At 36.6% G+C, this 19,045-nt stretch overlaps 1 protein-coding gene and 1 non-coding gene across 2 annotated transcripts in view; both read right to left on the reverse strand.

The window, feature by feature from the left end:
- The window catches only part of DIAPH2 (diaphanous related formin 2), a 987,699-nt gene that overhangs the window by 34,753 nt on the left and 933,901 nt on the right, over positions 1-19,045 (reverse strand). The gene's annotated exons all lie outside the window — the stretch shown is intronic.
- Positions 12,465-12,618, reverse strand: LOC132007953 (small nucleolar RNA SNORA62/SNORA6 family). Its single transcript, XR_009401499.1, has one exon. It is a non-coding gene; the product is annotated as a small nucleolar RNA SNORA62/SNORA6 family (small nucleolar RNA).

Consider the following 19,045-nt stretch of genomic DNA (forward strand, 5'->3'; position numbering starts at 1 on the left):
ATCATATGATCTTCCTGATATGAGGAAGTGGTGATGCAACATGGGGTTTAAGTGGGTAGGAGAAGAATAAATGAAACAAGATGGGATTGGGAGGGGGACAAACCATAAGTGACTCTTAATCTCACCAAACAAACTGAGGGTTGCTGGGGGCAGGGGGGTTGGGAGAAGAGGGAGGGATTATGGACATTGGGGAGGGTATGTGCTTTGGTGAGTGCTGTGAAGTGTGTAAACCTGGTGATTCACAGATCTGTACCACTGGGGATAAAAATATATGTTTATTAAAAAAATGGTCCCCTTTACCCCTTGCATCCTTTCATTAATGATATGTAATGGCTGCTGAGCCCACAATAAATGTGTTTGTGTCCAACCCTATTTCCATCATTTTACAATTCAATCTGATTTCTTTAAAAAAAAAAAAAAAGATGGGAGTCATAGGATTTGAGCACAAGTTGCTACTTTGAGGCATTCCCTGACATTGGCCTTCATGTCATACTTCTGCTCCAAGCACCTATTTTGACAAAGTACACAGAGGGAGGAGACAATTCTCTTGAGCTCCTCTCCAAAACTGTCCGACAGGAGTCAACAGTGATGCTTTCCAACAGCTACCCTCTAACAATTTTAGATGAAAGTCTGGGGAAGCTTTCTAGCTATTCCTTACAGTATTTTATTAAAGAAGGGTATAAAAATGCATTTGCCTCAGTGGGCCTATTTTCCTTCTTTGGTTCAACTCAATCCAATTTATGGCAGAGACGATTTGCATGCCACTTGAAAGCAAAGAATTTAGAGATGGAAACAAAAAAGGAAAGAAAAAAAGCAGCTTCTCTTCTACAAAAGAATGCATTTAATAACAGCAGCTGGAAAAATATTCTCTGAGCTTGTGTCCTTCTCCTACTGTTTTATATATAGCAGCTATCATACTTTTCTTCCTAGACTATATCTACTGACAGACTGTCAAAAGCAAACAACTTTTCCACTTATATTGCAATAATCATGCACTGAATTTTTAATGCACTCAAAACAAATTTTCTTATTATAATATCACAGTGACAATCCTCACAAAATTCTCAATGTAAAATGATATATTTTACATATGACCATCATAAAAGCAGCCTATCCATAATTACTATTTTTAGTTAAATAAAATATCAACATTTTTATTTCATGTTTAGGTTAATATTTGCAATTCAGCTTTTTGCAATATTTAAATGGAATTGAATGCATTATGGAAAAGCTTTTAAGAAAAGAGCAAACTTTACAATTTCTTCTTACTTGAGGAAGGTGCCATCCTTTTTTTTTTTTTTTTTTTAAGATTTTTATCCATCTACCTGACAGATAGAGATCACAAGCGGGCAGAGAGGCAGGCAGAGAGAGAGGAAGGGAAGCAGGCTCCCCACTGAGCAGAGATCCTGACGTGGGGCTCGATCCCAGGACCCCGGGATCATGACCTGAGCCAAAGGGAGAGGTCCTAATACACTGAGCCACCCAGGTGCCCTGGAGGTTGCCATCCTTACTGTCTACCTATGACTTTCATCATTTAATATTAGAGAAGAACTCAGACTTGACGCGAACTGGATGAGCCCATTATTTATTACATGTTAGCTAAGTCTCTATGTCCACTAACTGTTACTTGACTCAATTTTGAATTTACTTAATGATTATTTAGAAAGAATGTTTATTTTTATACAATATGCTACAATTATAAGGATTAATAGACATAATCCACAAGCGTCTGATACATTCAGATTGTAAATTGGTTAGTGTGAAAGAAGGGGAGGGATCAAATCAGTCACTGCATCTTGATACATAAAAACTAACTACACATACATTTGTGCATATAAACTAGTAACTTTGGGAGCAATGATGATGTTGGTATCTTAAAATGCCAATATTCTATAGGCTAGATCTGAGGGGAGACATAATTCAGAAAAATAAGTTATTAATAAATATATAAATAAATACCCAAAGTACCTTCCTATTGACTTATGAGAAACAGCTCTAATTCTGCTTTGCACTCCTTCCTCACCACCTCAGTTTTTGACTCCCTGGCTTTAAAGCACTCTAGAGAGGAAGTTAGTTGATATTTTTAACCACATGGTTACCCTACCTAAGCATCTCCAGCTTTGACAGCATTTTCAGATGCACCATTATATTATCTACTCCAGGATTTGGTAGTTTGCTCCATCTTTGTCCTAGTTACCATTTTATCATGAACCTGAAGACCAGTTATCATTGTACCTTAGCTTTTCCTATGATAAACATTTTCAAACATGTCCATCCCTCATCACAGATTCAAGCAAAAGGGGCACCTAGGTGGCTCAGTTGGTTAAAGTGCCTGCCTTTGGCTCCGGTCATGATCCAAGGGTCATGGGATCGAGCCCCTCACCAGGCTCTCTACTCAGTGGGGAGCCGGCTTCTCCCTCTCCCTCTGCCTGCTGCTCCCCCTGCTCAGCTTTCTCTCTTTCTCTCTGTCAAGTAAATAAATAAGAACTTTGAGGGAGTCTAGGAGTTAAGATGGCAGAGAAGGAGCAGGCTGAGACAACATCAGGTAGCAGGAGATCAGCTAGATGGCTTATCAAACCATTGAGAACACCTACAAATCCAACTGGAGATTGAAGAGAAGAAGAGCAACAATTCTAGAAACAGAAAATTGACCACTTCTGAAAGGTAGGACCGGCAGAGAAGTGAATCCAAAGCGACAGGAAGATAGACCGTGGAGGGAGGGTCCTGCTCCCGGCAAGTGGCAGAGCAAAGGAGCACAAAACCAGAACTTTTAAAAGTCTGCTCCACTGAGGGACATCACTCCAGTGGCTAAACCAGGTTGGAGCTGACACGGGGACAGTGTGGCCTCAGGTCCCGGGGGATCACAAAGGATCAGGGGTGTCTGAGTGTCACAGAGCTCACAGGTATTAGAGCAGGGAAGCCGGCTACAGAGACAGAGCTGATGAGTGAGCTCTCAACTTGGGGTTACCATGAACTATAATATGTGGCACAGGCCACTGCTCTGTGAGTGGGGGCCCCACAAGATCCGGCAAGACACCCCCAGAAGAGCTCAGGGATCTGCCGGGTTCAGAGACTCCAGGTCAAGCTGTGTGCCAGAGACAGGCTTGGTCAAAGGCTGGGTGAGATCAGAGCACAGCCGGAGGCCAGGGAGACGGGACTGATTGAGCACTTTTCACCAAGTGTGGCCAGAGGCCAGGGAGATGGGAATGACTGAGTACTTTTCTCTGAGGGAGCACTGAGGAGTAGGGCCCCGAGCTCTTGTCTCCCCAGGGCCGGAGATTGGGAGACCACCATTTTCATTCCTGTCCTCTGGAACTCTACAGAAAGCATTCAGGGAAAAAAAGCTCCCGAAAGCGGACCTGGTAAGGGTGGTGCAATTCTGCCCCAGGAAGAGACTTGAAAATCACTACAACAGACCCCTCCCCCAGATCAACAAGAAATCCAGCCAAGACCAAAGTCACTTACCAAGGAGAACAGCGGAATTCCAGAGGAAGAGAAAGCAAAGCATGGAATTCATGGCTTTCTCCCCATGATTCATTAGTCTTGCAAAGATAATTTTTTTAAATTTTATTTTTTTCTTCTGTTATTTTTTGAACTTTTACCCTTTCCTCTTTTATCATTTTTTAACTAGTTTATCTTAACAATACCTTTTGTAAAAAATATTCTTTTTTGAACCTTCATTATATTATAGTCATATTTTATCCTTTATTGTATCTAACTTTATTTTTTGTATACACATAGGGTTTTTTCTTCTAAAAAATTTGGGGTACAACTTCTTCTAATAGATCAAAATACACCCTAAATCTAGCATCAGGCTTGTTCTAGTCTCCAGCCCAAGCAAATTCTTTCCACCTTCTTTATTTTTATTCTACAAACCAACTTATTTTATCAACTCCTTTTTTAGAAATTAAGAAAAAATTTTTTATTCCATCTTTATAGTCATATTCCATCCTTTCATTGTTTTTACCCTTATATACGTTTTTCATTCTTTAAAATTTTGGGAGGTAGTTTCTTCTAAGAGACCAAAATACTCCGAAAATTAAGTGGGTAACCTTGTTCTAGTCACCAGTCTAATATATTCTTTTTTATATTTCTTTTTTATTTGTTTTCTTTTTTAAAATTTTCTTCTGAACTTTACCCTCTTTCTCCCCACCCCCCCACCCCCCCACGATTTGGGGTCTCTTCTGATTTTGTTAAAGCATTTTGTCCTGGGGTATTTGCCACACATTTATTATTTCATTTGCTCTTTCATATATCCTTATCTGGACAAAATGACAAGGCGGAAAAATTCACCACAAAAAAAAAAAAAAAAAGAAAAAAAAAGAAAAGAAAAAGAGGCAGTACTGAAGGTTAAGGACCTAATCAATATGGACATGGGTAATATGTCAGATCTAGAGTTCAGAATGACAATTCTCGAGGTTCTAGCCAAGCTTGAAAAAGGCATGGGAGATATTAGAGAAACCCTGTCTGGAGAAATAAAAGCCCTTTCTGGAGAAATAAAAGAACTAAATCTAACCAAGTCAAAATTAAAAAAAAAAAAAAACTATTTATGAGGTTCAATACAAAATGGAGGATCTTACTGCTAGGACAAATGAGGCAGAAGAAAGAATTCGTGATATAGAAGACCAAAGGACAGAGAATAAAGAACCTTAGCAAAAGAGAGACAAACAACTACTGGACCATGAGGGGAGAATTTGAGAGATAAGTGATACCATAAGACAAAACAACATTAGAATAATTGGGATTCCAGAAGAAGAAGAAAGAGGGGAGCCGAGGTATATCAGAGAGAATTATTGCAGAGAATTTCCCTATAATGGCAAAGGGAACAAGCATCAAAATCGAGGACATGCAGAGAACCCCCCTCAAAATCAATAAGAATAGGTCCATACCCCATCATCTAATAGTAAAATTTACAAGTCGTAGCAACAAAGAAAAAGTCGCGAAAGCAGCCCGGGACAAGAAGTAACATACAATGGTAAGAATATGAGATTGGCAGCTGACTTATCCACAGAGACCTGGCAGGACAGAAAGAACTGGCATGATATTTTCAGAGCACTAAACAAGAAAAACATGCAACCATGAATAGTATATCCAGCTAGGCTATCATTGAAATTGGAAGGAGAAATAAAAAGCTTCCAGGATAAACAAAAACTGAAAGAATTTGCAAACACCAAACCAGCTCTACAGGAAATATTGAAAGGGGTCCTCTAAGCAAAGAGAGACCCTACTTTTAGGGACAGAGACAATATACAGTAACAGTCACCTTACAGGCAATAAAATGGCATTAAATTCATATCTCTCAATAGTTACCCTGAATGTAAGTGGGCTAAATGCCCCAATCAAAAGACACTGGGTATCAGAATGGATTAAAAAAAAAAACCACAACAACACATCAATATGCTGCCTACAAGAAACTCATTCTAGAACAGAAGACACCTCCAGATTTAAAACAAGGGGGTGGAAAACAATTTACCATGCTAATGGACATCAAAAGAAAGCTGGGGTGGCAATCCATATATCAGATCAATTGGACTTTAAGCCAAAGACTATAATAAGAAATGAGGAAGGACACCGTATCATACTCAAAGGGTCTCTCCAACAAGAAGATCTAACAATTTTAAATATCTATGCCCCTAACATGGGAGAAGCCAACTACATAAACCAATTAATAACAAAATCAAAGAAATACATCAACCATAATACAATAATAGTAGGGGAATTTAACGCTCCCCTCACTGAAATGGACAAATGACACAAACAAAAGATCGACAAGGAAATAAAGGCTTTAAATGACACACTGGACCAGATGGACATCACAGATACATTAAACATTCCATCCCAGAGCAAGAGAATACACATTCTTTCCTAGTGCACATGGAACATTCTCCAGAATAGATCACATCCTGGGTCATAAATCAGGTCTCAACTGGTATCAAAAGATGGGGATCATTCCCTGCATCTTTTCAGACCACAATGCCCTGAAGCTAGAACTCAATCACAAGAGGAAAGTTGGAAAGAACCCAAATACATGGAGACTAAACAGCATCCTTCTAAAGAATGAATGGGTCAACCAAAAGATTAAAGAAGAATTGGAAAAATTCATGGAAACAAAGGATAATGAAAACACAATGGTTCAAAATCTGTGGGACACAGCAAAGTCAGTCCTGAGAGGAAAATATGTAGCGATACAAGCCTTTCTCAAGAAACAAGAAAGGGAGACACCTGGGTGGCTCAGTCGGTTAAGCCACTGCCTTCGGCTCAAGTCATGAACCCAGGGTCCTGGGTTCGAGTCCCACATCGGGCTCCTTGCTCAGCAGATTGATAAACAACTGGCCAGACTTATCAAAAAGAAAAGAGAAAGGACCAAATAAATAAAATCATGAATGAAAGAGGAGAGATCATAACCAACATCAAAGACATACAAACAATTATAAGAACATACTATGCGCAACTCTACGCCAACAAATTTGACAATCTGGAAGAAATGGATGCATTCCTAGAGACATACCAAAAACTACCAAAACTGAACCAGGAAGAAATAGAAAACCTGAACAGATCCATAACCAGTAAGGAGATTCAAACAGTCATCAAAAATCTCGAACAAACAAAAGCCCAGGACCAGATGTCTTACCAGGGGAATTCTACCAAACATTTAAAGAAGAACTAATTCCTAGTCTCCGGAAACTGTTCCAAAAAACAAAAATGGAAGGAAAACTTCCAAACTCATTTTATGAGGGCAGTATCACCTTGATCCCAAAACCAGACAAGGATCCCATCAGAAAAAAAAAAAAAAAAAGAATTACAGACCAATATCCTTGATGAAGACAGATGTGAAAATTCTCACCAAAATACTAGCCAATAGGATCCAACAGTACATTAAAAGGTTTATTCACCACGACTAAGTGGGATTTATTCCAGGGCTGCAAGGTTGTTACAACATCTGCAAATCAATGAATGTGACACAGTACATTAATAAAAGAAAGAAAAAGAACCATACAATACTCTCAATTGATGCTAAAAAAGCATTTGACAAAGTACAGCAGCATCCCTTCCTGATCAAAACTCTTCAAAGTGTAGGGGTAGAGGGCACATACTACAATATCATCAAAGCCGTCTATGAAAACCCACCTCAAATATCATTTTCAATGGAAAAAAAAAAGAAATTAAAGGCATCCAAATCAGCAAAGAAGAAGTCAAACTATCACTCTTTGTAGATGATGTGATACTATGTGTGGAAAACCCAAAGGACTCCAATCCAAACCTGCAAGAACTTGTACAGGAATTCAGTAAAGTGTCAGGATATAAAATCAATGCACAGAAATCAGTTGCATTTCTTTACACCAACAAGACAGAAGAAAGAGAAATTAAGGAGTCAATCCCATTTACAATTGTACCCAAAACCATAAGATACCTAGGAATAAACCTAACCAAAGAGGCAAAGAATCCATACTCATAAAACTATAAAGTACTCATGAAAGAAATTGAGGAAGACACAAAGAAATGGAAAAATGTTCCATGCTCATGGATTCGAAGAACAAATATCATGAAATGTCTATGCTACCTAAAGCAATCTACACATTTAATGCAATCCCTATCAAAATCCTATCCATTTATTTCAAAGAAATGGAACAAATAATCCTAAAACAGCAGACAGAATGGCTAAAATTAAAAAGTCAGGAGACAACAGATGTTGGTGAGAATGTAAGTAAAAGAGAACCCTCCTACACTGTTGGTGGGAATGGAAGCTGGTGCAGACACTCTGGAAAACAGCATGGAGGTTCCTCAAAAAGTTGAAAATAGAGCTACCTTAGGACCCAGAAATTGCACTACTGGGTATTTACCCTAAAGATACAAATGTAGTGGGGCACCTGGGTGGTTCAGTGGGTTAAAGCCTCTGCCTCTGGCTCAGGTCGTGATCCTCGAGTCCTGGGATCGAGCCCCACATCGGGCTCTCTGCTCCACAAGCAGCCTGTTTCCTCCTCTCTCTTTGCCTGCCTCTCTGCCTACTTGTGATCTCTGTCTGTGAAATGCATAAAAATCTTAAAAAAATAAAAAAAAGATACAAACGTAGTGATCCCAAGGGGCACGTGCTCCTGAATGTTTATAGCAGCAATGTCCACAATAGCCAAACTATGGAAAGAACCTAGATGTCCATCGACAGATGAATGTATAAAGAAGATCCAGTATATATACACAATGGAATACTATGCAGCCATCAAAAGAAATAAAATCTTGCTATTTGCAACGACGTGGATGGAACTAGAGGGTATTATGCTTAGCAGAATAAGTCAATTGGAATAAGACAACAATCATATGATCTCACTGATATGAGGAAGTGGAGATGCAACCTGGGTGGTTTGGGGAGTAGGAAAATGATAAATGAAACAAGATGGGATTGGGAGGGAGACAAACCACAAGAGACTCTTAATGTCACTAAACAAACTGAGGGTGGCCGGGTGGAGGTGGGTAGGGAGAGGGTGGTGGGGTTATGGACATTGGGAAGGGTATGTGCTATAGTGTGTGCTGTGAAGTGTGTAAAACTGGTGATTCCCAGAACTGTACCCCTGGGGCTAATAATACATTATATGTTTATAAAAAATTGAAAAAAATTGTTTAAAAAATAAAAAATAAACAAATAAATAAATAAAATCTTTTAGAATAAGAGTCAAACAAAAAGGAGTTTTTCATGCCACGTGAGTTCTCAATTCATGCAGGTCACTAAAGTGTATGTGTTTTGTTTTTGTTTGTTTTTTAGATACTGTTTTTAAAAACAACTTCACAAACTTGTATAATAGTTTGGGGATAATCACTGGAACATGGAATTCTAGAGCCGGAAGGGAATTTATGGATTAAATGAAGATTAACCTCTCATTTTATAGATGATGATACCAACTTACAGAGAAGAGAATTAACTTATTGTAAATACTCTGCACAATGAAGATATGGAGCTGAAAAGCTAACAGTAGGGAAAGGGATGTAAGATTATGAACCATATAACCGTAATTACTCTATCATTCATTTATTGGATAATATAAAATGATACTTTTATAAAATACGTAGTCATGAAGAAAGATATTATGACAGATCTTCTGATGACCTTGTATGATAACCACTCTAAAGAAAGTAACTAGGGAGTAACAGTAAGTTTAAAACTTTGTAATTTTGTAATATAACATTCAGTATTTCAGTTCTTTGGTAAGGAAAACCCACTGGATCCTAGATATAAATCCGATAATGGCGATGTTATATATATATACATATATATATATATAAATTTATATATATCTTATATATTCTATAATTTGCATTTCAATGGCCCTAAAACATATTTATATCATGTATTGCCCACAAAGTCCTTAAAGTACACATTTATACAAAAACCTGAGAAGAAAAGAACACAGTTTTCTGGGCTAATGTCTTGGTCAGATACCCTGTGGGATGGGTACACACCAACATATGTAAATATATCTATATATGTATATATATATATATATATATATATATATATGTTTGGCACCACATCTTTATTAAAAAGGCATTAGATATCTGTATAGTTTAGACTGAAAAGTTGAAAGCTCATCTACTTGCAAATTTAAGTTAGAAAAGTCACTGTACTGCCCTCTCTGGTAATTTCAACATGTTCCTCGTTGCTGATGGAAGGAGCTCAGAGCTCCTGGTATCACATTAATGTTACTGTCATTGCTTTTATCAATCTTTACCCTAACCTTAATGTTACTTACATAGAATATGTGTTTTAGTATTTCAGATACTGTTTGTATGGTCTTGCTGTGAGCTGGGTATCTTAACTTAGGCTGAATGGTGATAAAATATAATTCAAAGCCCACTGTCAGGTGAACAAGTTAAAGGAGAAGTCTGTTTCACAAAGTCTCTATTTCCAATTATTCTCTGGAATCTGAGTGAGCTGTACATTATCAATAGAAGTATTTAGAATTCAACTAGAAAGCAATACCTTTTTTGCATGCATTCTTTATGCCACTTACTTTTGGGTATCTGTTTTAAAATGCTGTTCCTTTCACTGATTTTAACTCAATTTCTTTTTCTGTAAAACTACCTTTTCATCAGGGTTTTTTACTCCTGTGAGCCATAGACACAGTGTGACTAAGATCAAAAGGAGATGGAAGTCTGTGTACACATGATTTACATATATGAATCTCATTACATTACAGTTACATTTCCTATTTCTAAAATACTTACCTTTTCTCCAAGACAGGACAAACAAGACAGTTTTTCAATTCATCTTTCTATGTGCTTCTTACAAATACCCCCTTTCACCCACCTTAAAATGTGGGCTATCATCTCATGTACATTTCCAACCTGAGTAACATTCCGGCAGTCTCAAAGAAGCCAGTACTGCAATCTCTCCAATACAGCCTTAATAATATTATATTATGGGTCAGAAAACATCCTCATAGTTAGTATACTTTATTTTATGGTCCTATTTAGTCCTTATAGCTTGTTATTTATGGTTTACCACACCTTTTCAAAAGTTTCCTTGTTTGCCTTATGCGCTGCATTATGTAATGCTATGTTAATTTTGTACTGTAATTAGTCAGCATGTCAACATCATGTACCAATTTAAATAAAACTTCAAATTTTTTATCAGCTTGTAAGTTTTATTTAATTGAAATCATTAAGTAGATAATCTTGCTTCGTGTTTGGATTCTACTTAAATTGCTTGTATAATTTTGAATTGCTTTGTAGCAAATATTCTACATTCCCTTGTAATAATTTTTTATAGCAACAGTATACATTAAAATAGGAAAAACAACACACTTTAAAAAAAGTTTTCTTAAAATATGCAGCTTTCTAAAAAAAATATTGTATATGTTAAAAACTATACTATAAGCCATAACACACAGTGTGCCTTCTTTTTCTTGGGAACTTGCCCCATGAAAAACACCATGGCAGGAAAGAGCAATGTTCTAGGATCTGAAAAGAACTGCTTGCTGAACTGATGTTTTTGTGAAACAAGGATAGGGATATTTCAGACCTCACATGGTTACTATTAAGATCAAATAAAATCTTCTCTGTAGAAAGCCAGGGAACAACGTGTGCCACATAGTAGGCATTCAATTCATCCAGTGTTAGCTGCTTATAAATCTGAACCTTACTGTGTGTGCCAATCTGGGGGAAGGGAGAACAAATATCAACTGACAGGTAAAGGTCAAGAATGACCTACTGAGTATTCAGAAAAAGGTAGAGAAAATAAGCAATAATAAGCTTACACTTTGTGTATTTATTTAGTGGGGGCAAAGAATTTATACTGAGGAAAGATTTAAAATGCAGCTTGTCAGGATTTACGAGGAAAAGATTTCCTCTTTTCTCATTACGATAATAAGCAGTGATCAAAAAATGCCTCATCAGACTTATGGAAGATAATGAAGGGAAGTACAACTTCAGTTGCATCCCTGATTTATAGATAATGTTGCAACATCTCAAACACTGAACATCATATTTTACCACAATCTATTTGCAAAGATGTGTGTATGTATATGTGTTTTAGGGGTATGATGGGAAATCATTTTTCATTTCATTCTTTTCAAATTAGAATGCAGTTAAATAACTCTTCCAGAAAGAAAATGCTAAAGAACAAAAACTACATTCCTTCAAATTCTCTTCTAATATGTCTCAACATTATAGATATAATCAGTGTTTATATACTCTCTTGTGATCTAATTCTTTCATTTAACATTGTTTTGTGTATACATTTCCATGAATTGTCATGCAATGGAACCACCATCAAACATTATCTGTTACCCTACAGCTCTTCTAACACCTCATTTTGTGCTTAGACATTCTAATAGATATATGTTTCTACCTTACTATTATTTTATCTTTGAGAAAGAGAGTGAGAGAGAGCGCATGTGACTGGGCAGGGTGGAAGGAGTGGAGAGAGGGGGAGAGAGAGAGAGAATCTTAAGCAGGCTCTACACCCAGCACCGAGCCTGACATGGGGCTTAAACCGAAGCCCCTAAGATTATGACCCAAGCCAAAATCAAGAGTTGGACACTTAACCCACTGAGTCACCCAGGTACCCCTCTACCTTACTGTTATTTTCATTTGAGTTTCTTTAATTGATGGTGAAAAGTTTGTTTTTCCCTGTGATGAATTACTGTGTATGTTCTTTCCCTGCAGACTTCTTCTCTTCACCTCTTTCTTTCCTTATGTGAACTGCCTTCTGAACCATTTCTGCAATCCCCTTACACATTATGTGAAATATCAATATCACCAAATTTGTTGATTACACCACCAAAACTGTACAACTAAATGGTATAGCTATACACCTTATCATTGCCAATACTTCAATGCTTTAAAATCCAATATCCAAATGGTCTCCAATTCCTCTGATAAGTCTCTAAAATTTTTCTCAATCTCTTCTTCTCTCCCAGATGACTCTGGTCTTTTCTTAATTTTATTTATTTTTTAATTGTTTTTAAAATTATATTTTTAGCAAGAATTACTATCAAACTCCCTTCATTGGGCCAGAGAAACTTGTGGTGTTAATGAAAGACCTGTCCCTCATGTAGCACACTACCTATATTTGTGGGTTCATCAGCTAGCCAGTAGCCTCAGTTCTAAGCTCTAAGGATATGCAGCCACAGTTGGTTTTTACAGTCTAGCCTAATCTCATTCACAGCCCAGTCTTATATTCCCATTGTTCCCAGGAATTCTTTATTACATCTAAGTGGACTATTCATTGTTCCTGAATAATTCTTCTTGCTTTTCTTCTACCAGGCCTTTGTTCATGTCATTTCCTTTTCCTTATTAGGCTCTGGTCCCCTTTCTCACTACTTTACTCCTATCTTACACATACACAAATGCCTATCTTACACATCCTTTACACTTCATCTCAAATATGAATTGACTTCCTAAAGCTTTTTCTGATATTCCTCAACTAAATATGGCTTCACCTATCTAAGAACCCCAGAGCAGTCTGTAGCTTCTTTACTTTCCCAGGTAAGAATGATTTGTTTGTTTTATTCCCTTGGAATAGTTTGTAAACTACTGAGGACAGAGGCTGCAACTCATATTTTTCTGCAAATGCTTTGCACATAGTAGGTGTTCAATATTTTTTCTTGAATTAAATATTCTCCAAAGTATGAAAACTCAGATGACACCAAGAACATTGTCTCATACATGTATGGATCATCCTGGCACTTAACACATATATGGAATGAATTTTCCTATTTTCTTTTAAAAATAGGAAAACATGAATGCTCTTAAGGTTATGTAACTGGATATAATTTTCAAGAAAATATATATCCCTATCTTCCTAAATATAAGGCATGTCTCCCGACTCATTATGTCTGAGGAAAATAAGCGACAATCTTATAGTCAAGTACTTATAAATTCTTTAATTATAAGGGGCCTTATCTAAGTTATTTTCTTTTAATATTAAAGTACTCTAAAGGACACAGTCTGAGGCCTCAATTAATGTGAGTTTTAGGTGATTACAGAGGCAAATTTACAGAATTGGATTGGGAGTTAAAAACAATGAAATGTAACATAGATCTAAGGATTATTTACAGGGTGTGACTTCACTGTATTAACTGTTTGATATCATTGTAAAAAAGACTTTGAAAGATCAGTTAAAGTTGCAATATAGTAAGTACCTAGAGAAGATAAAAAATAAAACATTTAGAATGAATGGAATAATCAACTTACCTAGTGTTATGCAAATAGATATATGTGGCTTGAGATCAAAATTACAGTGATGTTAGCATACGCTGATTAGTGTTGTACCTTTACCTAACAACTTAGATGAACATGAATGTAGTGTCTTCCAGAAAACTATTAGGTGACTCAAAATTGGTTCTCCATGCTTATAGAAACATTGATGTCAGAGATACTTGTGAAGAATTTAAACAAAACTGTTTTACAAAATGGGATAGTGGAGGAAGAAAACAGTAGTTCTTCATTAAGGTATTATTTTACACCATATGCAATTTGAATATATCTGTATAATTAAATTTGTTGTAATTAGGTATTTTACTGTGTCATCTACATTTCCAAAAGGCTATATATATTCAAGATGATCAAAAAACTTTAAAACGGCCATATTAGCAAAATGGAGGCACACCTTATTCATGACATCTGTTACAAGCTTTGGAATTCAGGATAACACGCATGGCTCTAAAGCCCACAATAACAGTAAGAACTGCCAATTACTTAGCATTTACCAGGTGCCATGCACTTTTTTTGTTTGTTTTTTCCATTTTGTTTTATTTCTTTTCAGTGTTTCAGAATTTGTTGTTTATGCACCACACCCAGTGTTCCATGCAATACGTGCCCTCTGTAATACCCACCACCAGGCTCACCCAACCCCCTACCATCCTCCCTTCCAAAAACCTCAGTTTGTTTCTCAGAGTCCACAGTCTCTCCTGGTTTGTCTCCCTCTTCGATTTCCCCCATCTGACTTCTCCATACTTGTGGAGCATAAAGAATAACATGGAGGACATTGGGAGATGGAGAGGAGCCACGCACTTTGTTTAGCGACTTGCTTATCAATGACTTCAAACAAACCTATAGGGTAGGTATTACAAAGCCATTTTACAAATGAGAAATGCGCCTCCAAGAAATTAAAAAGCTTGCTCAAGACCATGCAGTTAATAAGCAGTGGACACCAGTGAGGTTTCAAAGGCTATAACCTGAACCACTACACCATAGTGCCTCCACAAGCACTGAGCCTGAATTTCTACATCCATCATTTTGACATGATGGTGTTTTATACAAACAGATGTGAAGCCAAAAGTAGGAAAAGAACAAGGAATTTTGTAATCCATAAATGCATTACTATCTACAATACTAACCCTTTTAATACATTTTTATTTTTTTAATAAATTTTTAAACTAAAAGCCTCAAGAATACCATACTCATTATCTATTTAGCCTTCCAATTCTATTTCTTGTGAAAGTCACCACTGTAGAAAGGAATGATTTGTCCTCTGCTTCTCTAACCTTCTATTTGCTAACAATAGGTTTACAGTGCATGAATTGACCTGAATTACTTTATTTTTTAAAACGTGCTATTTCATTACAACTTCAGGGATAACTCATTCCATAAGGCACCTATAACACATCCCCTTCCCCACTGTTTACCTCTGCAATGTTTCAAGGATACTCCTTAGTTCCAATACTCTTGGGTTTGGTAAATAGGGTTGTGTCTCTCCTACCCAAACCTTTCATGATGTTATGATTTGATGGACTCTGAGCATAGCCTCACGCGACCATTATCTTTCCCAATAGAAGAGCCCTAATTTTTTAGCCGTTCTTAACAGGAAATCCTCACTATTTGCTGGTTCATTGCAAATGCATTCCCTTATCTGATACAGCTTTTTAAAAAGAAGGAGCAACCAGAATTGTACGAAGTATGGAGGATCTTAATCCTGTACTAAGGAAGTAGGATGTCTTTTGTTTGGATGCCAATCTCTTCCCAGGTGTTGACCAGCAAAATGTTGACCTTTGTGGGTACAGTACCTTCCTGAAATAATTTTTTCAGGGAACAATTACCAGTCAACTGTTAGATCCCTTTTTCAAGATGGGAACTGAGAAGTAGGAGCCTGCCAGCCTGTGAATGCAGCCTGGTTTATTTAACCTCCTTTTTTTTTTTTTTGTCCCCCCTCTAAATGCATTCCCTTACCTACAGATAACCTCATCTGCCACTTCTCAGCCCACTCACGAGCCTCAAGAGAGGTTCCTGCAGTTTATTCCTGACAGTTTAGCATTTTACTTTCAGTGAACTCAGAACAGTTGAGTGTCAACTGCAAACTTCTACTTCAGTTTCCTTAACTTTTTGATAGAATAAACTACTTCCTTGACATAATTAAAGTGATAATGTTTGAAACTGAAGGAGAAATAATAAATATAAAATTATCCCTCAATTAAAAAGATGCTCTGCACAGTGAAAATTTTTTTTTAACTTTACACTTCTTCACAGTATTGATGAATAGTAGATGGTAATAGAAACCTAGATTTAGACATGCTATTGGCCTCATATCATTGAAGGCATAAAAGTAAAGGACTGATCTGCCAAATATCCTAAAATGCATTTACTTTCATTGTCATCAATCCTTCCAATTGGTCCCTCCCAGGTTGCTTTCTAATTCTATATCCCTCTTACATATTTAAAGAGCTTAATGTTTATTGTTACTTCATTTTTAAAACTTTTATTTCCTACTCTAGGAAGCCTTATTAATTTTTATAATACTCCCTTTACAGATTGTAAGATAAATAAAATAGATTTCTAGTCTTTTCATATATGCTTCAATTGTAGGAGAGTTTAATATGGATTAAGAAAAAATTAATTAGTGGAATTATAATTTTCCTGTAGACATTTCAACATAAAATAATGAAGACAAGACTTTGAAATTTTGTTGTAAATAATTTACTATGTTAAGGAAATATGATTCTAAGGTTTGTGGTATTTTGGGGTCAATGCAAAATTAATTTGCAGAATTCAATTATACTAACTTTTGGGTAGGTCTGTGTGAATGTATACCACCCAGTGGTTAAACTGGAGTAGGTAATTATTACCTAGGTATACCCCTTGCCTACAGCATAGACTAACATGAATTGAATAATTATAGTGTTTCTTTAATATCTACCTTAGTTTTAAGTTCTGTCCTGAATACAGGCTGCTTTGCCAATTAAACTTCCTGAAGGATCTGCCTCAAATTTCATGTCATAAGTATATGCAGCATGATACAGTGGAAAGAGCACAGAATGTGGACCAGAGATCCTAGGTTCAATTTTGCTTAGTATCATTCAAGCCAGGAAACTAAGAATGAGTCATTTAACCTTTCTAATCCTCAGTCTCCTCACCTGAAAAATGAGGAGAGAAGCCTTATCTTACTATATTCACAAGTTTCTTTGGAGGATGAAAAAAGATACTGTGAAATTAGTAAAGTTTTATTCTAATTCGTATTATTAACTACAAAGCTTATCCAAAGATAAACCCTCTTTCAAATGAGCCACTTTGTATCTTTTCTACTGTTGGCACTCTATTTTATACTGTAATCACTTGAAAACACATTTATGATTTTATGGTTGCATTCATAGTAAAAAGAAGTATTTTTTCCATGCCATCTTAATAAGCACAAAAGAAATAGCCTTATTCTTTTTACCTTACCACTTTCTCTTTAGCTCAGGTTCTTCAGCACAAGCCACTCTGATGATGTTTAAAACCAAGATATCAAATGACACTGTCATGATCTGGAAATGTCTGCAAAGTCCAATGGGAAATCTTAGCAAATGTCAGAGTACCTCTAAGGCAAGGCAGATCTTCAGGATGGATAATGAGTCAAGAGTTCAGTACTAAAGATACAGCAGGGTGCTGGGGAAAGGCCTACTTGAGGCTCAAAGGTCAAGCAGTACAAGCTTAAGGCTGAGTAAAGTAAAAGGTCACTTAGCATTTTATGATTAGCAATGTTGAATGGATGCAGGGTGATGTAACAGATACAGTCAACTAACACTTCCATTTCAGGAGGTATCAGGATAGGTATTTTCATCCTTTCCCCTTTCCTTTCTGGAAGTAATTACTTAGAAAAGCCAATCACTGAAAACACATCCAGGTTTGGTAGTCAGTAGTCTACCATTGTTGAGTAGCTTTTAAAAGGTATTGTAGTAGAGATAACTCACAGACTTTAAAGGAAGAGAAATTCCCTCTCCATATTTCTTACAAATGGTCCTACTGATGTGTCTATCACTGGTAATTTAATTTTTGATTTTTGTTTTAAAGCAAAACAAATAAATACATGCAGAAACCTGAAAAAGAAATTGATCCAAGTAGGTAACACTAAATCAAATAATACATGAATAATATGACAGTTATATAATGATAAGCACTGCACCAAGGAATCCCCAATAACACTATCCCAATACTATCATCACCAATAACAAAATATTCATCAAAATAGAAAATTAAAGGTTCCCCCCATCTGCCTCAAACAATTATAAAGAATGCTGAGATATATGGTAATATATGAAAATTAGCCCTATATATTCATAATATGAAGGACTTGTTGCAATGGTTAGCATAATAATATACTTGTTAGTGTAACAGTACACTTAAAGTATAATTAGAGTTGAACCTAAGGGTTCTTCATGTGGCGTCATCAAGGGTTGAAGAAAGTGAAATAAAAAATGACACATTTGAGAAAGAGAATATATATTTTAATCTCCATTTAATCTAGTCGGAGCTTCCAAGGATTTGCTCTCACAGCCAACTGGCTGTTTATGTATATACTGTAGAAGACTGCTGGGGTTTATACAGGTTAGACTGCTGTGCTACTTGAGGACATCTTTCTATCCTTAACATCTAACATGGGCCCTGCACAAAGTTTGTGGCCAGTAAAACTATGTTGAATTAAACTTATAGAAATTTTGCTGTCATTAGGACTTACAGTCTTATATGTAGATGGAAAAAATGATTAGATTTCAAGTGAGTGAAAATAGATGCTAGGAATTTAGATGAGTGACTCTCTTTTTCATGTTTGTATCTCTGGCATCTAGTGCTGTTCCTGGCATGTGGGCAACCCTCACAAATGTTGAGATATCAGTGTGTCACAGAGAGAAGGTAAAATTTGATCTGGGTCCTGAGAGGTACGTAGGATTTGAAGAGATTTGTTTCCAACACTTCTTAGCAGCATTTTCTAATGAAACTAGAGAGGTTGGGTGGCTCAATCATTAGATGTCTGCCTTCTTCTTGGGTCATGATCCCAGCTGCTTCTCAGGATCCCTGCTTCATGCTCCATGGGGAGCCCGCTTCTCCCTCTCCCACTCCCCCTGCTTGTGTTCCCTGTCTTGCTGTATCTCTGTCAAATGAATAAATAAAATCTTAAAAAAAAAAAAAAGGGAAAAGAGACTAGAGAGGAGCATCCCTCCTCTAACCCCATACAGATTTATGAGTCTCTTCTTTGTTAAAGCATGACCTCTTCTACTATCCCAATTTTCTGGTAGGTCAGGTTTATATAAATCAGTGTTGGATACTGGATATTGGATACAGGACAAATGTCAGTGAATATCTG

The sequence above is a fragment of the Mustela nigripes genome, chromosome X (genome assembly GCF_022355385.1).
Source record: "Mustela nigripes isolate SB6536 chromosome X, MUSNIG.SB6536, whole genome shotgun sequence".
In the NCBI taxonomy this organism is placed as follows: domain Eukaryota; kingdom Metazoa; phylum Chordata; class Mammalia; order Carnivora; family Mustelidae; genus Mustela; species Mustela nigripes.